Here is an 8,416-nt window from a genome sequence, read left to right as displayed (position 1 = left end):
TTTTAGAATCGTGTCCCTCTACTACATTAAACAACAGTGTACTACTTTATCTGCTAAATATCAATGACCAATTTTCATAACCTCCTTGGATCCAGCACTTGCGTACCAACTACGCCGGTCATTTGGAGGATGTGAGACAGCCGCGGACAAAATGGAAGCAACCGGCAAGAGAGGAAGACCTCACGGAGAATGGGCTTGAGACGATGACGACGTAAGGAATTGGTGCCAGAAAGATGTGGCACTGACTTGGGCACATTGGCACAAGACAGAGAGGAAAGTGTAAACACATGACGACATGTGCCACGGATCGTGATGATGATGATGATCGAGCGGCGTTCCTTTGCATCTGTTTCATAATAAAAATAATTCTTTCAAAAGACAAAAGCGAGAAGCGAACGCCGCCTTCTCCGAGCCGAATGCGGCGGCGGCGGCGAGGAGGTTGAGGATTGCTCTGCGGTGGAAATCTGCGCGGCTAAACGTGCGGATGGAGCGCTTCGCCACGTCTCCCGGCGGGAGAAAGAGCGAGCGAGAGAGAGCGAGCGAGAAAAAGCGAGCGAGAGAGCGAGAGAGAGAGAGAGCGAGAGCCAATTAACAGTGTGAAAGTGCCAAAATATTCATGAACTAACTGAACGCAACGGAGCGGGCTCGAGAAAATGTGGCCGATGTATGTATGTACGTTGAACTTCTTTCGCACCGTACGTCGCCAACCGTGCTAATCGGAGGTGCGGGGGAAGGACAACAAACTAAACACAAAAACGCATCACGGATTCACCTCCTGTACTGCAACGGTGACTACACTGAGCCCTGCTTTCCCCCGGGGTTGCGACGGGTTTATGACGGTCTGTAGTTGTCAGCTGATTGACAGCCCTGTTGTGGGGAGCGGTGGTGCAGCGGTTAGCGCGCTGCGCTACGAACCCAGCAACCCGAGTTCGATTTCCACTCACGGCCAATACGGTGGCGAATATTTTAACCAGGCTTGGGCCTCCGCTAGGTCGACTCGGCCTCGAATGAATACCTGATGTGGTGTTAACATCACCATTGGGGAGACAAAGGCGGCCGGGCGTGGTGTTGGCCACCCACCCGCTCGTGTGCCGTGCCGGCCTTCAGTCTGTTACCCTCGCCCCTTCTAGCCGTGACACGTCATGCCCAGGCCCGACTCACTTCGCGTGCCACGGTGGCGAGATGCTCACGATCTTTCCCGGTATACAGGAGGCCGTGAGTTCGATCCCGACCCCGACGCCTGTTCATGTGGAGTCTTCGTGTCTCTCACCCCGTGGTGGCGAGGATTTTTCTCCGGGTCCTCCGGGTTTTCCCTCCGCATTTTGGAATCAACCTCAGGCATTAAGATAATTTTACTGCTCTACATTTCCACATGGGCCACGTCGTTAAGCTGTAATTTGTGGCCAGGTCGCTTCTGAAAATGAGCTACATAACTCAGCGAGACTTACCTGGTAAAATACAATTAAAGTTTAATAGTTTTTACTTTACAATTATAATTATGCCATTAAACCCGTGCCTGTGTTTCTCTAATCCACGTGTTCCTCTCTCAATGTACTGTGCTTCCAAACTCAACAATGAGCTAATTACGACGGTGCTTAACGGTTTGGTTTTTTTGCTTTGTTGCGAACATTCCGCCCACAAAAAAATAGTTAAAGTTCACCTCTGACTTGAACACTGATCGATAATCAAAACATTGGTGCACGCAGTTAGTTTAAAGTTCAACGCGAAATTTATCGAGGGATGCTCGTTAATATTGCAAAAACTCGTTGGCTCGGCATAAGGAAGTGTTGAGTTGTAGAAACCTTCAAAGAGTTTACCATTTGTAAGTAGCAGTAACTTTTAAATGTATAATAATTATTATTTAGAGGTCACTGGGTGGCTCATGGGTCAGAGTGCTAAGCCGGCATCATTGAGATCCTGGCTTCGAATCCAAGTTTCAGCCACTGCCCGTGTTTAAACCGGATTCTCAAATGCAGCGGGCACATGGCCTCAGCCTGATCACCAACGACTTACATAGAGACCCACAGAGAGACCCATAGACTCACATAGATGCACATAGACTCACATGGAGACCCATAGACTCACATTGAGACCCATAGACTCACATTGAGACCCATAGATTCATATAGAGACCAATTGACTCACATGGAGACCCATAGACTCACATTGAGACCCATAGACTCACATTGAGACCCATAGATTCATATAGAGACCCATAGACTCACATGGAGACCCATAGACTCACATTGAGACCCATAGACTCACATTGAGACGCATAGATTCATATAGAGACCCATAGACTCACATAGAGACCCAGAGACTCACATACAAATCATAGTCCTATATAGAGACCTATAAATTCGCATAGAAACCCAGACTCACATAGAGACTCATAGACTCCCATAGAGACCCATAGACTCACATAGAGATCCATAGACTCACACGGACTGAGTTATGATTAAACCGTGTTCAAAGTGGAACGAGCTCATGTTCTCAACCGGGCACCCAATGACTTACAGAGACAAATGCACGTCCAATGGAGACTGTTGCGAATAAGGGGTCACGTGAAGAGACCTCAGGAGTAGTTCTGTAAAAGCTGCTTCCGGTGACCATTCTATTTGATGGGCGAGGTTTCACTAAATCTGCCAGAGTAAACAATTAATTCTTTAGCTCAAGAGCTACAACCCGAAGACCAACAAGGGCATATAATTGGGGGCGAAACACAACAAAGCTAAATAATAAAGAGAGCATTACAATCTCGACTTAAAGCTTTCGTGACTGCAGTAATTCATACTCTTTGGTTATTTCGCTAAAGTCACGTAGGTAGAGGAAAAATAATAGATCACGACGTTTCGATCGCAACACAAGCAATCGTCGTCAGGTGGGACAATCACAGCAAGAAAAAACTGCTGAAGTAGGCGAGAGATCTGGTGTGGCACGAGGTTATATAGTAGGCCTCGGCAGTAGGGGGGGGGGGAGGAGAGAAGGGGTGGGGGGCAGATCGGAGAGAGATGCACAGAGAGAGAGAAAGACACAGAGAGTCGGAAATAACAGTTGACCTAGGCAGGTAGTATTTGTGCCGCGCGGTCAATAGCGCCCGCAGGATTGACCAGGGCGGCCGTCCGCGGGGCTCGTCGAACCTCGAAGCAACCGAGCAACGACGAACCGATGGGCCTCGTAGCAATGAGCGGCGCACCGTCCGCGTGTAGTTTACGCACGCAATCAATAATCACGCAATCAATAATCAGGCAATCAATAATCACGCAATCAATAATCACGCAATCAATAATCACGCGAGACAATTCGTTGTTACGCATCGCGAACACAGCGGTAGATGGTGCATCTTCACTTGCATAACACGCGCTCGCCGCACGGTTATATGATCAACCTCGTCCGTGTGTGTGCGCACTGCGACCCGGGTTCGATTCCCGCTCACGGCCAACACCAGTGACGAGCATCTGAACCGGTCCTGGGCCTCCAGGAGCGGTTCATTGCGCTACGAATCCGGCCAACTAAAGTTCGATTCCCGGCCACAGCTGACATCAGTCAAGCAGTCCTGGGTCTCCCCCTAGATCGATTCAATCTGAATCGACGACTTGATGTAATGTGTTAACTTGGGAAGGCAAAGTTGGTGCAGTTTCACACGCTTTACCCCACCAAACGCGACTAGTCAGAGGCAGCAGCGACTGGGATTAAATACACTTGCCCAATTGTTTCAGCTGCCGCGCCTGGAGATGGAGTAGACCAGACGCCCCTCTGTGTCGAAAGGCCAGCGTGTGCGTGGGCTGGAGAAGAGATGGAGCTGATGCGGTACAGGAGGACGTGGAGCTGAGTGGACTTGCCAACGACTGGTACAAGCGGTGTCAAGATCGGCCTCTGTGGAGGAGGCTCGTGAAGGACGCTGCTGCTACTGGGCAGTTGGAGGCAGTCGCCCTCCAACAACAGCAAAGGGCGGAGGAGCGATGCTCACAACAACGAGCGGAGCGCCAGGCGACTAAAACGCGGAGAGTTGGCATAGTGAGGAACACCGTTGGTGTATCTGCCAGTCATCTCAGCTAGACAACCAATGGCACCTGGGTCTGTTCTGTGACCTCCTGTCAGCAAGCCTTCGACACTTCACGTGGCCTCACATTGCACCTAGCCTGGCACAAGCGGCGTGGTGACGTCACCGCCACTCAGTGGTTGTTCTTCTTGGTTCTTTCGGTAAAGTCACGTAGAAGGGAAGTAATAAAATAATAAAAATACGTGACTTTACCGAAAGAACCAAGAAGATGAATCCCTGCAGTTAAGAAAGCTTTATATCGAAATCAGTGGTTGTTGTTGTTGTGCTCACCATCCCACCACTGTGACAGCAACATCACAATATAGAGAGTAAATGGAGAAATACAATCTCTGACAGTGGCATTGTCTTTGTGCTGGACGCCTTTTAGCGTCCTCTGGTCTAATACCGTTTTGAGACTAGGCTCAAAAGAAAGCTGTCTCTGGTGTGGACCAATCCGTTTCAAAGACAATGCATATATTATCAGTGCTTTTTTTTGCATTCTGACCACAAGTATTGTGGTTAATGCAGACATGATTCCTTGTAAAAGGTTTCAATTTGGTGTTTTAACATCTTAACACGTGTTTTTTTGCCAGAAAAAATGGGGAAACTCTATTCTCATGTTATGGGTGGTTGCAACAGCGGCCTGTGCCCAATCCCGTGTTCGATGTTTCTCCCCCCTTGAACCCCTCCACTGCTCATAGACTCAACACTGCTCATAGACTCATCACTGCCCATAGACTCAACACTGCTCATAGTCTCAACACTGCCCATTGACGCAACACTGCTCATAGACTCAACACTGCCCATAGACTCAACACTGCCCATAGACTCAACACTGCTCATAGACTCAACACTGCTCATAGACTCAACACTGCCCATAGACTCAACACCGTCCATAGACTCATCACTGCCCATAGACTCATCACTGCCCATAGACTCATTACTGCTCATAGACTCATCACTGCCCCTAGACTCAACACCGTCCATAGACTCATCACTGCCCATAGACTCATTACTGCTCATAGACTCATCACTGCCCCTAGACTCATCACTGCCCATAGACTCATTACTGCTCATAGACTCAACACTGCACCATAGACTCAACACCACATATAGACTCAACACCGTCCATAGACTCAACACTGCCCATAGACTCAACATGTCCCCTGTACATGAAGCAGTCCCTCCCTCCTTAACCTCCGTTCGTTCCTCTCTCAAATCCTCACCGCCTCTTCCCCATCGCCCATTCCCTTCCTCTTCCCCCCCCTCGCGCCCCCCCCGCCCACTTCTTCCCGTCCCTCCCCTGCAACCATTCGTTGACCACCCCCCCCGTGCTCTCTCTTAGGGTCACTCACTCCTCGACTCTCGCACTGCCCCTTGAACCGAGGCGCTCTATAAATGTAAATTAAGTTGATACAATCTGGAAACGTCCATCAATCTCAACGAGCGTCACGGATGACAACCTTCGAGGTTCTCCGGCATGTGGGATGCCCTCATCCAGCAGCGGAGAAACAAACAAACAAAAACAACACAATATGGGACCTTTCTTGTCAGAATCAAAATACGACAATAAAACAGCCGTATTAAGATGTTAAAACATGTTATTGCCAGGAAGGGGAAAACATTGTTCTAAAATAAAAGAACCACAACAGTTTGCACATGCACAGTGCGTGTGTTCAGCTAAATGCATCAAATAGCATGGGGATCGATATTTTTCAATTATGATATTTGAATGGGTTCATCGTAACCCCCTCTAAACCCACTAACAGCTGCTACTTTCGCCAGTGATAAAATACAATTATAATTACGATTTCAAGTGAATGTCGATTTTGATTTATTACACACCTCACTCAAATGCATACTGTACACTTCTGTGCTTGGGCGGTGATAGTGATCAGTGCACGCGGCACCCTGAAGACGTTCACCAGAGTTCGACTCCTGACCACGGATCACATTCAACCGCGAGTTGTTTGTCTGCACCGGTCCTGGGGCTCAATCGTGTCAATCCATGCCGACCGGAGTGGCTGAGGTATGGACAAACAACCCCCATTCCTGACCTGGCAATGGAGATCATTCTTCATCGAGCAGTGAATTGACAGGGATTCTAGATTTGAAGCGTTCGTGACTGCAAGGATTCATACTCTTAGGTTTTTTCGGTAAAGTCACGTAGGTAGAAAAATAAAAAAAAATCTAGAATTAATACCGTCTACGGGGAGGAATTTCACCTATCTGTTAGAGTTTTTAACAGACAACGAGACAAGAAGTCACAGCTTCTCGAGACTTGATACAGCAAGCGTGCTGTGACGGTTCCACCTGAAGACGGAAGCTTGTGTTGCCTCCGAAACGTCGTGATTTTTATTTTACTTTTATTATTTTTACTTATTATTTTTGACCTACGTGACTTTACCGAAAAAAACCTAATAGTAGTAATTTCGTGATTGCAGGAATTCATATTCTTTGGGTCTTTGGGTAAAGTCACGTAAATAGGTTCAATTAAATAACAAAAAACTACGACGCTAATAACAAAAAACAATTGATGACGATTGCTTGTGTTGTGATCGAAAAGTCGTAGTTTTCTGTACATTTTTTTGTTATTTTCTTTGAACCTATCGACGTGACTTTACCGAAAGACCCAAACACTATAAACACCACCGTTCATTACGACTTTAATAACAACCGCTGGCAGGCAGAGCACGCCTCTTGTGCGCTGGAAAGTCACCAACTGAACACCTTGACATTTACAGTAATCAAAAATCACATCCGTCAAATAACACCGTGGCCTTTCGAAAGAACGTGTGTGGAATAGGCGACGTTTGAGGCACTGACCCTACTCAACAGCACGTAGAGAGTGGAGACCGGCTAGGCTGCACTTCGTGTGCCACGGTGCTTGATGAGATTTAAATTACGATGAACAGTTTGAAAGGTTCTTTCGGTAAAGTCACGTAGAAGGGAAATAATACAATGAAAATAAAACAATTGTTTTATTTCTATTATTTTATTATAAAAAAATATTATTATTTATTTTATTATAAAACAATTATTGTTGAATTTTTATCATTTTATTATTTTCCTTCTACGTGACTTTACCGAAAGAACCAAGAATTTGAATCCCTGCAATCACGAAAAAGTTTGATAGGTGTCATAAATTGTTCATCGGGGAAAAAATGTTGAATACATTTAACTTTGCTCAGGCCCCGTGGTAGATATCAGGGGTGGTGCAGTGGTCAGCGCGCATCCAAAAATCACGAGAAGAGCCGCAATGCGCTGCGTGATGAATACGAGACGGTGTTTGCTCTTAATCAACAACGGTGTCATGAAACAGCCGTCCTTAAAGAGCCGCACGCGACTCCAGAGCCGCGGGTTGCCGACCGCTGGTCTAGATACAAACACATTCCTGCGGAGGGAGCTGGTAGTAACGGTGGGTTGCTCGGTCAATGGGCTGGGTCAACGGCGGCGTGGTGTATTCCGCAAATATGCCCGACTGTGAGGGCGGGCACAAGCCGGCGTGAGTAAGTTAAACGTTGAGTTTTATAAGGGCACCACGGGGTGACCAGCCCCAGCCCATCCAGCCTCACCCAGCCCCACCCCTCCCACCCAGCCCCACCACTCCCACCGTCCCCACCCAGCCCCACCCCTCCCATTGTTGATGCACGACAGACGGACAGAATAATCCCCTGTGGGCTGGTGTAACCAGGAGGTTCCTACCAGTATTAAGTACAGTTTCCAACTCTTATCCACTCCACCTCATTTGCCTTTCCAGTTATGTGCAGTGACGAAGGGTCGTTGCCCGAAACGTTGCCTGTTATGAGCGTGTTCTAGTGAAGGTGCTCTTGGTTGTTGTTGTTGACTGTGCACCACTGCCAACGCAGCAGCAACAGCAGCACCAAATAAAAGAATGTTTGACTTCGGAATAAATAATTCGAATCTATGTTCCCTTCATTTTGCTTTCCACGAGGCATCGTAAACGTTTACAAAGTGAAGGAGTCTCGCAGAGCATAGAGTTCCATTTTGCTTTTCTTAAATTTACAATGCTGCAGAAACGTTGCTTGGCATTTTGGCACGGATTTACCAACAAAAACCCCGACCCATTCGAGCTGGGTTGACTCAACGATGTATCGTCCCCTTGAGCCATTTGGGGCACTAATATTTTGCTGGCTGTCACTGGTTGTCATTTAGCGAGATTTTTGTTTATTTAAATTTTGCACTAAAGGACAGTCAGGCACGGATCGTCCGCGTAATTCAACCGGACGGTGAAAAATTCCGCAAAATATTTAACCAAAACTTGTAATAAATTTAAACCAGGTAAGGCCCACCGAGCTATATCGCTATTTTTAAGAAGAGACCTGGCCACAAATGATAGCTCAGCGAAGTGGC

Source organism: Lampetra fluviatilis, chromosome 42 (genome assembly GCF_964198595.1).
Source record: "Lampetra fluviatilis chromosome 42, kcLamFluv1.1, whole genome shotgun sequence".
Taxonomy (NCBI): Eukaryota; Metazoa; Chordata; class Hyperoartia; order Petromyzontiformes; family Petromyzontidae; genus Lampetra; species Lampetra fluviatilis.
This window is presented reverse-complemented; position numbering follows the sequence as displayed.